Below are 13,107 nucleotides of genomic sequence, written 5' to 3'. Positions count from 1 at the left end.
AGGAGTCTATCAGACATCAAGCCCCAGGGTTATTAATGAAGAGGGGTCTATCAGACATCAAGCCCTGGGGTTAGTAATGGAGAGGGGTCTATCAGACATCAAGTCCCGGGGTTAGTAATGGAGAGGGGTCTATCAGACATCAAGTCCTGGGGTTAGTAATGGAGAGAGGTCTATCAGACATCAAGCCCTGGGGTTAGTAATGGAGAGGGGTCTATCAGCCATCAAGCCCTGGGGTTAGTAATGGAGAGGGGTCTATCAGACATCAAGCTCCGGGGTTAGTAATGGAGAGGGGTCTATCAGACATCAAGCCCTGGGGTTAGTAATGGAAAGGGGTCTATCAGACATCAAGCCCCGGGGTTAGTAATGAAGAGGGGTCTATCAGACTTCAAGCCCTGGGGTCAGTAATGGAGAGGGGTCTATCAGACATCAAGCCCTGGGGTTAGCAATGGAGAGGGGTCTATCAGACATCAAGCCCTGGGGTTAGTAATGGAGAGGGGTCTATCAGACATCAAGCCCTGGGGTTAGTAATGGAGAGGGGTCTATCAGACATCAAGCCCCGGGGTTAGTAATGGAGAGGGGTCTATCAGACATCAAGCCCTGGGGTCAGTAATGGAGAGGGGTCTATCAGACATCAAGCCCTGGGGTTAGTAATGGAGAGGGGTCTATCAGACATCAAGCCCTGGGGTTAATAATGGAGAGGGGTCTATCAGACATCAAGCCCCGGGGTTAGTAATGGAGAGGGGTCTATCAGACATCAAGCCCCGGGGTTAGTAATGGAGAGGGGTCTATCAGACATCAAGCCCTGGGGTCAGTAATGGAGAAGGGTCTGTCAGACATCAAGCCCTGGGGTTAGTAATGGAGAGGGGTCTATCAGACATCAAGCCCCGGGGTTAGTAATGGAGAGGGGTCTATCAGACATCAAGCCCCGGGATTAGTAATGGAGAGGGGTCTATCAGACATCCAGCCCCGGGGTCAATAATGGAGAGGGGTCTATCAGCCATCAAGCCACGGGGTTAGTAATGGAGAGGGGTCTATCAGACATCAAGCCCTGGGGTTAGTAATGGAGAGGGGTCTATCAGACATCAAGCCCTGGGGTCAGTAATGGAGAGGGGTCTATCAGACATCAAGCCCTGGGGTTAGTAATGGAGAGGGGTCTATCAGACATCAAGCCCTGGGGTTAGTAATGGAGAGGAGTCTATCAGACATCAAGCCCCGGGGTTAGTAATGGAGAGTGGTCTATCAGACATCAAGCCCTGGGGTCAGTAATGGAGAGGGGTCTATCAGACATCAAGCCCTGGGGTCAGTAATGGAGAGGAGTCTATCAGACATCAAGCCCTGGGGTTAGTAATGGAGAGGAGTCTATCAGCCATGAAGCCCTGGGGTTAGTAATGGAGAGGGGTCTATCAGACATCAAGCCCTGGGGTTAGTAATGGAGAGGGGTCTATCAGACATCAAGCCCTGGGGTTAGTAATGGAGAGGGGTCTATCAGACATCAAGCCCTGGGGTTAGTAATGGAGAGGGGTCTATCAGACATCAAGCCCTGGGGTTAGTAATGGAGAGGAGTCTATCAGACATCAAGCCCTGGGGTTAGTAATGGAGAGGGGTCTATCAGACATCAAGCCCTGGGGTTAGTAATGGATAGGGGTCTATCAGACATCAAGCCCTGGGGTTAGTAATGGAGAGGGGTCTATCAGACATCAAGCCCTGGGGTTAGTAATGGATAGGGGTCTATCAGACATCAAGCCCTGGGGTTAGTAATGGAGAGGGGTCTATCAGACATCAAGCCCTGGGGTTAGTAATGGAGAGGGGTCTATCAGACATCAAGCCCTGGGGTTAGTAATGGAGAGGGGTCTATCAGACATCAAGCCCTGGGGTTAGTAATGGAGAGGAGTCTATCAGACATCAAGCCCTGGGGTTAGTAATGGAGAGGGGTCTATCAGACATCAAGCCCTGGGGTTAGTAATGGATAGGGGTCTATCAGACATCAAGCCCTGGGGTTAGTAATGGAGAGGGGTCTATCAGACATCAAGCCCTGGGGTCAGTAATGGAGAGGAGTCTATCAGACATCAAGCCCTGGGGTTAGTAATGGAGAGGAGTCTATCAGACATCAAGCCCTGGGGTTAGTAATGGAGAGGGGTCTATCAGACATCAAGCCCTGGGGTTAGTAATGGAGAGGGGTCTATCAGACATCAAGCCCTGGGGTTAGTAATGGAGAGGGGTCTATCAGACATCAAGCCCTGGGGTCAGTAATGGAGAGGGGTCTATCAGACATCAAGCCCCGGGGTTAATAATGGAGAGGAGTCTATCAGACATCAAGCCCCGGGGTCAGTAATGGAGAGGGGTCTATCAGACATCAAGCCCTGGGGTCAGTAATGGAGAGGAGTCTATCAGACATCAAGCCCCGGGGTCAGTAATGGAGAGGGGTCTATCAGACATCAATCCCTGGGGTTAGTAATGGAGAGGGGTCTATCAGACATCAAGCCCTGGGGTTAGTAATGGAGAGGGGTCTATCAGACATCAAGCCCTGGGGTCAGTAATGGAGAGGAGTCTATCAGACATCAAGCCCCGGGGTTAATAATGGAGAGGAGTCTATCAGACATCAAGCCCTGGGGTCAGTAATGGAGAGGGGTCTATCAGACATCAAGCCCTAGGGTCAGTAATGGAGAGGGGTCTATCAGACATCAAGCCCTGGGGTCAGTAATGGAGAGGAGTCTATCAGACATCAAGCCCTGGGGTCAGTAATGTAGAGGGGTCTATCAGACATCAAGCCCTGGGGTTAGTACTGGAGAGGAGTCTATCAGACATCAAGCCCCGGGGTTAGTTATGGAGAGGAGTCTATCAGACATCAAGCCCCGGGGTTAGTAATGGAGAGGGGTCTATCAGACATCAAGCCCTGGGGTTAGTAATGGAGAGGGGTCTATCAGACATCAAGCCCTGGGGTTAGTAATGGAGAGGGGTCTATCAGACATCAAGCCCTGGGGTTAGTAATGGAGAGGGGTCTATCAGACATCAAGCCCTGGGGTCAGTAATGGAGAGGAGTCTATCAGACATCAAGCCCCGGGGTTAATAATGGAGAGGAGTCTATCAGACATCAAGCCCCGGGGTCAGTAATGGAGAGGGGTCTATCAGACATCAAGCCCTGGGGTTAGTAATGGAGAGGGGTCTATCAGACATCAAGCCCTGGGGTTAGTAATGGAGAGGGGTCTATCAGACATCAAGCCCTGGGGTTAGTAATGGAGAGGGGTCTATCAGACTTCAAGCCCTTGGGGTCAGTAATGGAGAGGAGTCTATCAGACATCAAGCCCCGGGGTCAGTAATGGAGAGGGGTCTATCAGACATCAAGCCCTGGGGTTAGTAATGGAGAGGGGTCTATCAGACATCAAGCCCTGGGGTTAGTAATGGAGAGGGGTCTATCAGACATCAAGCCCTGGGGTTAGTAATGGAGAGGGGTCTATGAGACATCCAGCCCTGGGGTTAGTAATGGAGAGGGGTCTATCAGACATCCAGCCCGGGGTCAGTAATGGAGATAGGTCTATCAGCCATCAAGCCCCGGGGTCAGTAATGGAGCGTGGTCTATCAGACATCAAGCCCCAGGGTCAGTAATGGAGAGGGGTCTATGAGACATCAAGCCCTGGGGTTAGTAATGGAGAGGGGTCTATCAGACAGCAAGCCCTGGGGTTAGTAATGGAGAGGGGTCTATCAGACATCAAGCCCTGGGGTCAGTAATGGAGAGAGGTCTATCAGACATCCAGCCCCGGGGTCAATAATGGAGAGGGGTCTATCAGCCATCAAACCCTGGGGTTAGTAATGGAGAGGAGTATATCAGACATCAAGCCCTGGCGATAGTAATGGAGAGGGGTCTATCAGACATCCAGCCCCGGGGTCAGTAGTGGAGCGTGGTCTATCAGACATCAAGCCCCGGGGTCAGTAATGGAGAGGGGTCTATCAGACATCATGCCCTGGGGTCAGTAATGGAGAGAGGTCTATCAGACATCAAGCCCTGGGGTTAGTAATGGAGAGGGGTCTATCAGACATCAAGCCCTGGGTTCAGTAATGGAGAGTGGACTATCAGACATCAAGCCCCGGGGTTAGTAATGGAGAGGGGTCTATCAGACATCAAATCCCGGGGTTAGTAATGGAGAGGGGTTTATCAGACTTCAAGTCCTGGGGTCAGTAATGGAGAGGGGTCTATCAGCCATCAAGCCCCGGGGTTAGTAATGGAGAGGGGTCTATCAGACATCAAGTCCTGGGGTCAGTAATGGAGAGGGTTCTATCAGACATCAAGCCCCGGGGTTAGTAATTGAGAGGGGTCTATCAGACATCAAGCCCTGGGGTTAGTAATGAAGAGGGGTCTATCAGACATCAAGCCCCGGGGTTAGTAATTGAGAGGGGTCTATCAGACATCAAGCCCCGGGGTTAGTAATGAAGAGGGGTCTATCAGACATCAAGCCCCGGGGTTAGTAATTGAGAGGGGTCTATCAGACATCAAGCCCTGGGGTTAATAATGAAGAGGGGTCTATCAGACATCAAGTCCTGGGGTCAGTAATGGAGAGGGTTCTATCAGACATCAAGCCCCGGGGTTAGTAATGAAGAGGGGTCTATCAGACATCAAGTCCTGGGGTCAGTAATGGAGAGGGTTCTATCAGACATCAAGCCCCAGGGTTAGTAATGAAGAGGGGTCTATCAGACATCAAGCCCTGGGGTTAGTAATGAAGAAGGGTCTATCAGACATCAAGCCCTGGGGTCAGTAATGGAGAGAGGTCTATCAGACATCAAGCCCTGGGGTCAGTAATGGAGAGGAGTCTATCAGACATCAAGCCCCAGGGTTATTAATGAAGAGGGGTCTATCAGACATCAAGCCCTGGGATTAGTAATGGAGAGGGGTCTATCAGACATCAAGTCCCGGGGTTAGTAATGGAGAGGGGTCTATCAGACATCAAGTCCTGGGGTTAGTAATGGAGAGGGGTCTATCAGACATCAAGCCCTGGGGTTAGTAATGGAGAGGGGTCTATCAGCCATCAAGCCCTGGGGTTAGTAATGGAGAGGGGTCTATCAGACATCAAGCTCCGGGGTTAGTAATGGAGAGGGGTCTATCAGACATCAAGCCCTGGGGTTAGTAATGGAAAGGGGTCTATCAGACTTCAAGCCCCGGGGTTAGTAATGAAGAGGGGTCTATCAGACTTCAAGCCCTGGGGTCAGTAATGGAGAGGGGTCTATCAGACATCAAGCCCTGGGGTTAGCAATGGAGAGGGGTCTATCAGACATCAAGCCCTGGGGTTAGTAATGGAGAGGGGTCTATCAGACATCAAGCCCTGGGGTTAGTAATGGAGAGGGGTCTATCAGACATCAAGCCCCGGGGTTAGTAATGGAGAGGGGTCTATCAGACATCAAGCCCTGGGGTCAGTAATGGAGAGGGGTCTATCAGACATCAAGCCCTGGGGTTAGTAATGGAGAGGGGTCTATCAGACATCAAGCCCTGGGGTTAATAATGGAGAGGGGTCTATCAGACATCAAGCCCCGGGGTTAGTAATGGAGAGGGGTCTATCAGACATCAAGCCCCGGGGTTAGTAATGGAGAGGGGTCTATCAGACATCAAGCCCTGGGGTCAGTAATGGAGAAGGGTCTGTCAGACATCAAGCCCTGGGGTTAGTAATGGAGAGGGGTCTATCAGACATCAAGCCCCGGGGTTAGTAATGGAGAGGGGTCTATCAGACATCAAGCCCCGGGATTAGTAATGGAGAGGGGTCTATCAGACATCCAGCCCCGGGGTCAATAATGGAGAGGGGTCTATCAGCCATCAAGCCACGGGGTTAGTAATGGAGAGGGGTCTATCAGACATCAAGCCCTGGGGTTAGTAATGGAGAGGGGTCTATCAGACATCAAGCCCTGGGGTCAGTAATGGAGAGGGGTCTATCAGACATCAAGCCCTGGGGTTAGTAATGGAGAGGGGTCTATCAGACATCAAGCCCTGGGGTTAGTAATGGAGAGGAGTCTATCAGACATCAAGCTCCGGGGTTAGTAATGGAGAGTGGTCTATCAGACATCAAGCCCTGGGGTCAGTAATGGAGAGGGGTCTATCAGACATCAAGCCCTGGGGTCAGTAATGGAGAGGAGTCTATCAGACATCAAGCCCTGGGGTTAGTAATGGAGAGGAGTCTATCAGCCATGAAGCCCTGGGGTTAGTAATGGAGAGGGGTCTATCAGACATCAAGCCCTGGGGTTAGTAATGGAGAGGGGTCTATCAGACATCAAGCCCTGGGGTTAGTAATGGAGAGGGGTCTATCAGACATCAAGCCCTGGGGTTAGTAATGGAGAGGGGTCTATCAGACATCAAGCCCTGGGGTTAGTAATGGAGAGGAGTCTATCAGACATCAAGCCCTGGGGTTAGTAATGGAGAGGGGTCTATCAGACATCAAGCCCTGGGGTTAGTAATGGAGAGGGGTCTATCAGACATCAAGCCCTGGGGTTAGTAATGGAGAGGGGTCTATCAGACATCAAGCCCTGGGGTCAGTAATGGAGAGGGGTCTATCAGACATCAAGCCCTGGGGTCAGTAATGGAGAGGAGTCTATCAGACATCAAGCCCTGGGGTCAGTAATGTAGAGGGGTCTATCAGACATCAAGCCCTGGGGTTAGTACTGGAGAGGAGTCTATCAGACATCAAGCCCCGGGGTTAGTAATGGAGAGGAGTCTATCAGACATCAAGCCCCGGGGTTAGTAATGGAGAGGGGTCTATCAGACATCAAGCCCTGGGGTTAGTAATGGAGAGGGGTCTATCAGACATCAAGCCCTGGGGTTAGTAATGGAGAGGGGTCTATCAGACATCAAGCCCTGGGGTTAGTAATGGAGAGGGGTCTATCAGACATCAAGCCCTTGGGGTCAGTAATGGAGAGGAGTCTATCAGACATCAAGCCCCGGGGTCAGTAATGGAGAGGGGTCTATCAGACATCAAGCCCTGGGGTTAGTAATGGAGAGGGGTCTATCAGACATCAAGCCCTGGGGTTAGTAATGGAGAGGGGTCTATCAGACATCAAACCCTGGGGTTAGTAATGGAGAGGAGTCTATCAGACATCAAGCCCTGGGGTTAGTAATGGAGAGGGGTCTATGAGACATCCAGCCCTGGGGTTAGTAATGGAGAGGGGTCTATCAGACATCCAGCCCGGGGTCAGTAATGGAGATAGGTCTATCAGCCATCAAGCCCCGGGGTCAGTAATGGAGCGTGGTCTATCAGACATCAAGCCCCAGGGTCAGTAATGGAGAGGGGTCTATGAGACATCAAGCCCTGGGGTTAGTAATGGAGAGGGGTCTATCAGACAGCAAGCCCTGGGGTTAGTAATGGAGAGGGGTCTATCAGACATCAAGCCCTGGGGTCAGTAATGGAGAGAGGTCTATCAGACATCCAGCCCCGGGGTCAATAATGGAGAGGGGTCTATCAGCCATCAAACCCTGGGGTTAGTAATGGAGAGGAGTATATCAGACATCAAGCCCTGGGGATAGTAATGGAGAGGGGTCTATCAGACATCCAGCCCGGGGTCAGTAATGGAGAGGGGTCTATCAGCCATCAAGCCCCGGGGTCAGTAGTGGAGCGTGGTCTATCAGACATCAAGCCCCGGGGTCAGTAATGGAGAGGGGTCTATCAGACATCATGCCCTGGGGTCAGTAATGGAGAGGGGTCTATCAGACATCAAGCCCTGGGGTTAGTAATGGAGAGGGGTCTATCAGACATCAAGCCCTGGGTTCAGTAATGGAGAGTGGACTATCAGACATCAAGCCCCGGGGTTAGTAATGGAGAGGGGTCTATCAGACATCAAATCCCGGGGTTAGTAATGGAGAGGGGTTTATCAGACTTCAAGTCCTGGGGTCAGTAATGGAGAGGGGTCTATCAGCCATCAAGCCCCGGGGTTAGTAATGGAGAGGGGTCTATCAGACATCAAGTCCTGGGGTCAGTAATGGAGAGGGTTCTATCAGACATCAAGCCCCGGGGTTAGTAATTGAGAGGGGTCTATCAGACATCAAGCCCTGGGGTTAGTAATGAAGAGGGGTCTATCAGACATCAAGCCCCGGGGTTAGTAATTGAGAGGGGTCTATCAGACATCAAGCCCCGGGGTTAGTAATGAAGAGGGGTCTATCAGACATCAAGCCCCGGGGTTAGTAATTGAGAGGGGTCTATCAGACATCAAGCCCTGGGGTTAATAATGAAGAGGGGTCTATCAGACATCAAGTCCTGGGGTCAGTAATGGAGAGGGTTCTATCAGACATCAAGCCCCGGGGTTAGTAATGAAGAGGGGTCTATCAGACATCAAGCCCTGGGGTTAGTAATGAAGAAGGGTCTATCAGACATCAAGCCCTGGGGTCAGTAATGGAGAGAGGTCTATCAGACATCAAGCCCTGGGGTCAGTAATGGAGAGGAGTCTATCAGCCATCAAGCCCTGGGGTTAGTAATGGAGAGGGGTCTATCAGACATCAAGCTCCGGGGTTAGTAATGGAGAGGGGTCTATCAGACATCAAGCCCTGGGGTTAGTAATGGAGAGGGGTCTATCAGACATCAAGCCCTGGGGTTAGTAATGGAGAGGGGTCTATCAGCCATCAAGCCCTGGGGTTAGTAATGGAGAGGGGTCTATCAGACATCAAGCTCCGGGGTTAGTAATGGAGAGGGGTCTATCAGACATCAAGCCCTGGGGTTAGTAATGGAAAGGGGTCTATCAGACATCAAGCCCCGGGGTTAGTAATGAAGAGGGGTCTATCAGACTTCAAGCCCTGGGGTCAGTAATGGAGAGGGGTCTATCAGACATCAAGCCCTGGGGTTAGCAATGGAGAGGGGTCTATCAGACATCAAGCCCTGGGGTTAGTAATGGAGAGGGGTCTATCAGACATCAAGCCCTGGGGTTAGTAATGGAGAGGGGTCTATCAGACATCAAGCCCCGGGGTTAGTAATGGAGAGGGGTCTATCAGACATCAAGCCCTGGGGTCAGTAATGGAGAGGGGTCTATCAGACATCAAGCCCTGGGGTTAGTAATGGAGAGGGGTCTATCAGACATCAAGCCCTGGGGTTAATAATGGAGAGGGGTCTATCAGACATCAAGCCCCGGGGTTAGTAATGGAGAGGGGTCTATCAGACATCAAGCCCCGGGGTTAGTAATGGAGAGGGGTCTATCAGACATCAAGCCCTGGGGTCAGTAATGGAGAAGGGTCTGTCAGACATCAAGCCCTGGGGTTAGTAATGGAGAGGGGTCTATCAGACATCAAGCCCCGGGGTTAGTAATGGAGAGGGGTCTATCAGACATCAAGCCCCGGGATTAGTAATGGAGAGGGGTCTATCAGACATCCAGCCCCGGGGTCAATAATGGAGAGGGGTCTATCAGCCATCAAGCCACGGGGTTAGTAATGGAGAGGGGTCTATCAGACATCAAGCCCTGGGGTTAGTAATGGAGAGGGGTCTATCAGACATCAAGCCCTGGGGTCAGTAATGGAGAGGGGTCTATCAGACATCAAGCCCTGGGGTTAGTAATGGAGAGGGGTCTATCAGACATCAAGCCCTGGGGTTAGTAATGGAGAGGAGTCTATCAGACATCAAGCTCCGGGGTTAGTAATGGAGAGTGGTCTATCAGACATCAAGCCCTGGGGTCAGTAATGGAGAGGGGTCTATCAGACATCAAGCCCTGGGGTCAGTAATGGAGAGGAGTCTATCAGACATCAAGCCCTGGGGTTAGTAATGGAGAGGAGTCTATCAGCCATGAAGCCCTGGGGTTAGTAATGGAGAGGGGTCTATCAGACATCAAGCCCTGGGGTTAGTAATGGAGAGGGGTCTATCAGACATCAAGCCCTGGGGTTAGTAATGGAGAGGGGTCTATCAGACATCAAGCCCTGGGGTTAGTAATGGAGAGGGGTCTATCAGACATCAAGCCCTGGGGTTAGTAATGGAGAGGAGTCTATCAGACATCAAGCCCTGGGGTTAGTAATGGAGAGGGGTCTATCAGACATCAAGCCCTGGGGTTAGTAATGGAGAGGGGTCTATCAGACATCAAGCCCTGGGGTTAGTAATGGAGAGGGGTCTATCAGACATCAAGCCCTGGGGTCAGTAATGGAGAGGGGTCTATCAGACATCAAGCCCTGGGGTCAGTAATGGAGAGGAGTCTATCAGACATCAAGCCCTGGGGTTAGTAATGGAGAGGAGTCTATCAGACATCAAGCCCTGGGGTTAGTAATGGAGAGGGGTCTATCAGACATCAAGCCCTGGGGTTAGTAATGGAGAGGGGTCTATCAGACATCAAGCCCTGGGGTTAGTAATGGAGAGGGGTCTATCAGACATCAAGCCCTGGGGTGAGTAATGGAGAGGGGTCTATCAGACATCAAGCCCCGGGGTTAATAATGGAGAGGAGTCTATCAGACATCAAGCCCCGGGGTCAGTAATGGAGAGGGGTCTATCAGACATCAAGCCCTGGGGTCAGTAATGGAGAGGAGTCTATCAGACATCAAGCCCCGGGGTCAGTAATGGAGAGGGGTCTATCAGACATCAAGCCCTGGGGTTAGTAATGGAGAGGGGTCTATCAGACATCAAGCCCTGGGGTTAGTAATGGAGAGGGGTCTATCAGACATTAAGCCCTGGGGTCAGTAATGGAGAGGAGTCTATCAGACATCAAGCCCCGGGGTTAATAATGGAGAGGAGTCTATCAGACATCAAGCCCTGGGGTCAGTAATGGAGAGGGGTCTATCAGACATCAAGCCCTAGGGTCAGTAATGGAGAGGGGTCTATCAGACATCAAGCCCTGGGGTCAGTAATGGAGAGGAGTCTATCAGACATCAAGCCCTGGGGTTAGTACTGGAGAGGAGTCTATCAGACATCAAGCCCCGGGGTTAGTAATGGAGAGGGGTCTATCAGACATCAAGCCCTGGGGTTAGTAATGGAGAGGGGTCTATCAGACATCAAGCCCTGGGGTTAGTAATGGAGAGGGGTCTATCAGACATCAAGCCCTGGGGTTAGTAATGGAGAGGGGTCTATCAGACATCAAGCCCCGGGGTCAGTAATGGAGAGGGGTCTATCAGACATCAAGCCCTGGGGTCAGTAATGGAGAGGAGTCTATCAGACATCAAGCCCCGGGGTCAGTAATGGAGAGGGGTCTATCAGACATCAAGCCCTGGGGTTAGTAATGGAGAGGGGTCTATCAGACATCAAGCCCTGGGGTCAGTAATGGAGAGGAGTCTATCAGACATCAAGCCCCGGGGTCAGTAATGGAGAGGGGTCTATCAGACATCAAGCCCCGGGGTCAGTAATGGAGAGGGGTCTATCAGACATCAAGCCCTGGGGTCAGTAATGGAGAGGAGTCTATCAGACATCAAGCCCCGGGGTCAGTAATGGAGAGGGGTCTATCAGACATCAAGCCCTGGGGTTAGTAATGGAGAGGGGTCTATCAGACATCAAGCCCTGGGGTTAGTAATGGAGAGGGGTCTATCAGACATCAAGCCCCGGGATTAGTAATGGAGAGCCGTGTATCTAATCCTCTCCTGTATGATACTGTCTTCTGAGCCGTGTATCTAATCCCATCCTGTGTGATACTGCCTGAAGAGCCGTGTATCTAATTCTATGCTGTGTGATACCGTCTGCTGAGCCGTGTATCTAATCCTCTTCTGTGTGATACTCTCTGCTGAGCTGTGTATCTAATCCTCTCCTGTGTGATACTGTCTGCTGAGCCGTGTATCTAATCCTCTCCTGTGTGATACTGTCTGCTGAGCCGTGTATCTAATCCTATCCTGTGTGATACTGTCTTCTGAGCCGTGTATCTAATCCCATCCTGTGTGATACTGCCTGCAGAGCCGTGTATCTAATTCTATGCTGTGTGATACCGTCTGCTGAGCCGTGTATCTAATCCTCTTCTGTGTGATACTCTCTGCTGAGCTGTGTATCTAATCCTATCCTGTGTGATACTGTCTGCTGAGCCGTGTATCTAATCCTATCCTGTGTGATACTGTCTGCTGAGCTGTGTATCTAATCCTATCTTATGTGATACTGCCTGCTGAGCCGTGTATCTAATCCTCTCCTGTGTGATACTGTCTGCTCAGCCGTGTATCTAATCCTATCCTGTGTGATACTGTCTTCTGAGCCGTGTATCTAATCCCATCCTGTGTGATACTGCCTGCAGAGCCGTGTATCTAATCCTCTTCTGTGTGATACTGTCTGCTGAGCCGTGTATCTAATCCTCTCCTGTGTGATACTGTCTGCTGAGCTGTGTACCTAATCCTCTCCTGTGTGATACTGTCTGCTGAGCTGTGTACCTAATCCTCTCCTGTGTGATACTGTCTGCTGAGCTGTGTACCTAATCCTCTCCTGTGTGATACTGTCTGCTGAGCTGTGTATCTAATCCCATCCTGTGTGATACTGTCTGCTGAGCCGTGTATCTAATCCTCTCCTGTGTGATACTGTCTGCTGAGCTGTGTACCTAATCCTATCCTGTGTGATACTGTCTGCTGAGCCGTGTATCTAATCCTCTCCTGTGTGATACTGTCTGCTGAGCCGTGTATCTAATCCTCTCCTGTGTGATACTGTCTGCTGAGCCGTGTATCTAATCCTATCCTGTGTGATACTGTCTTCTGAGCCGTGTATCTAATCCCATCCTGTGTGATACTGCCTGCAGAGCCGTGTATCTAATTCTATGCTGTGTGATACCGTCTGCTGAGCCGTGTATCTAATCCTCTTCTGTGTGATACTCTCTGCTGAGCTGTGTATCTAATCCTATCCTGTGTGATACTGTCTGCTGAGCCGTGTATCTAATCCTATCCTGTGTGATACTGTCTGCTGAGCTGTGTATCTAATCCTATCTTATGTGATACTGCCTGCTGAGCCGTGTATCTAATCCTCTCCTGTGTGATACTGTCTGCTCAGCCGTGTATCTAATCCTATCCTGTGTGATACTGTCTTCTGAGCCGTGTATCTAATCCCATCCTGTGTGATACTGCCTGCAGAGCCGTGTATCTAATCCTCTTCTGTGTGATACTGTCTGCTGAGCCGTGTATCTAATCCTCTCCTGTGTGATACTGTCTGCTGAGCTGTGTACCTAATCCTCTCCTGTGTGATACTGTCTGCTGAGCTGTGTACCTAATCCTCTCCTGTGTGA

General features: G+C 51.1%; 1 protein-coding gene across 2 annotated transcripts in view; it reads left to right on the top strand.

Annotated features, from left to right (window-relative positions):
- Positions 1–13,107, top strand: part of DNMT3A (DNA methyltransferase 3 alpha) — a 473,310-nt gene that overhangs the window by 135,343 nt on the left and 324,860 nt on the right. The gene's annotated exons all lie outside the window — the stretch shown is intronic.

Source organism: Phyllobates terribilis, unplaced genomic scaffold (assembly GCF_046119375.1).
Source record: "Phyllobates terribilis strain yellow unplaced genomic scaffold, ASM4611937v1 Scaffold_3__8_contigs__length_932513732, whole genome shotgun sequence".
NCBI classification, from domain to species: domain Eukaryota; kingdom Metazoa; phylum Chordata; class Amphibia; order Anura; family Dendrobatidae; genus Phyllobates; species Phyllobates terribilis.
Note: the sequence above shows the minus strand (reverse complement) of the source record. Positions and strands in the feature narration are given on the sequence as shown.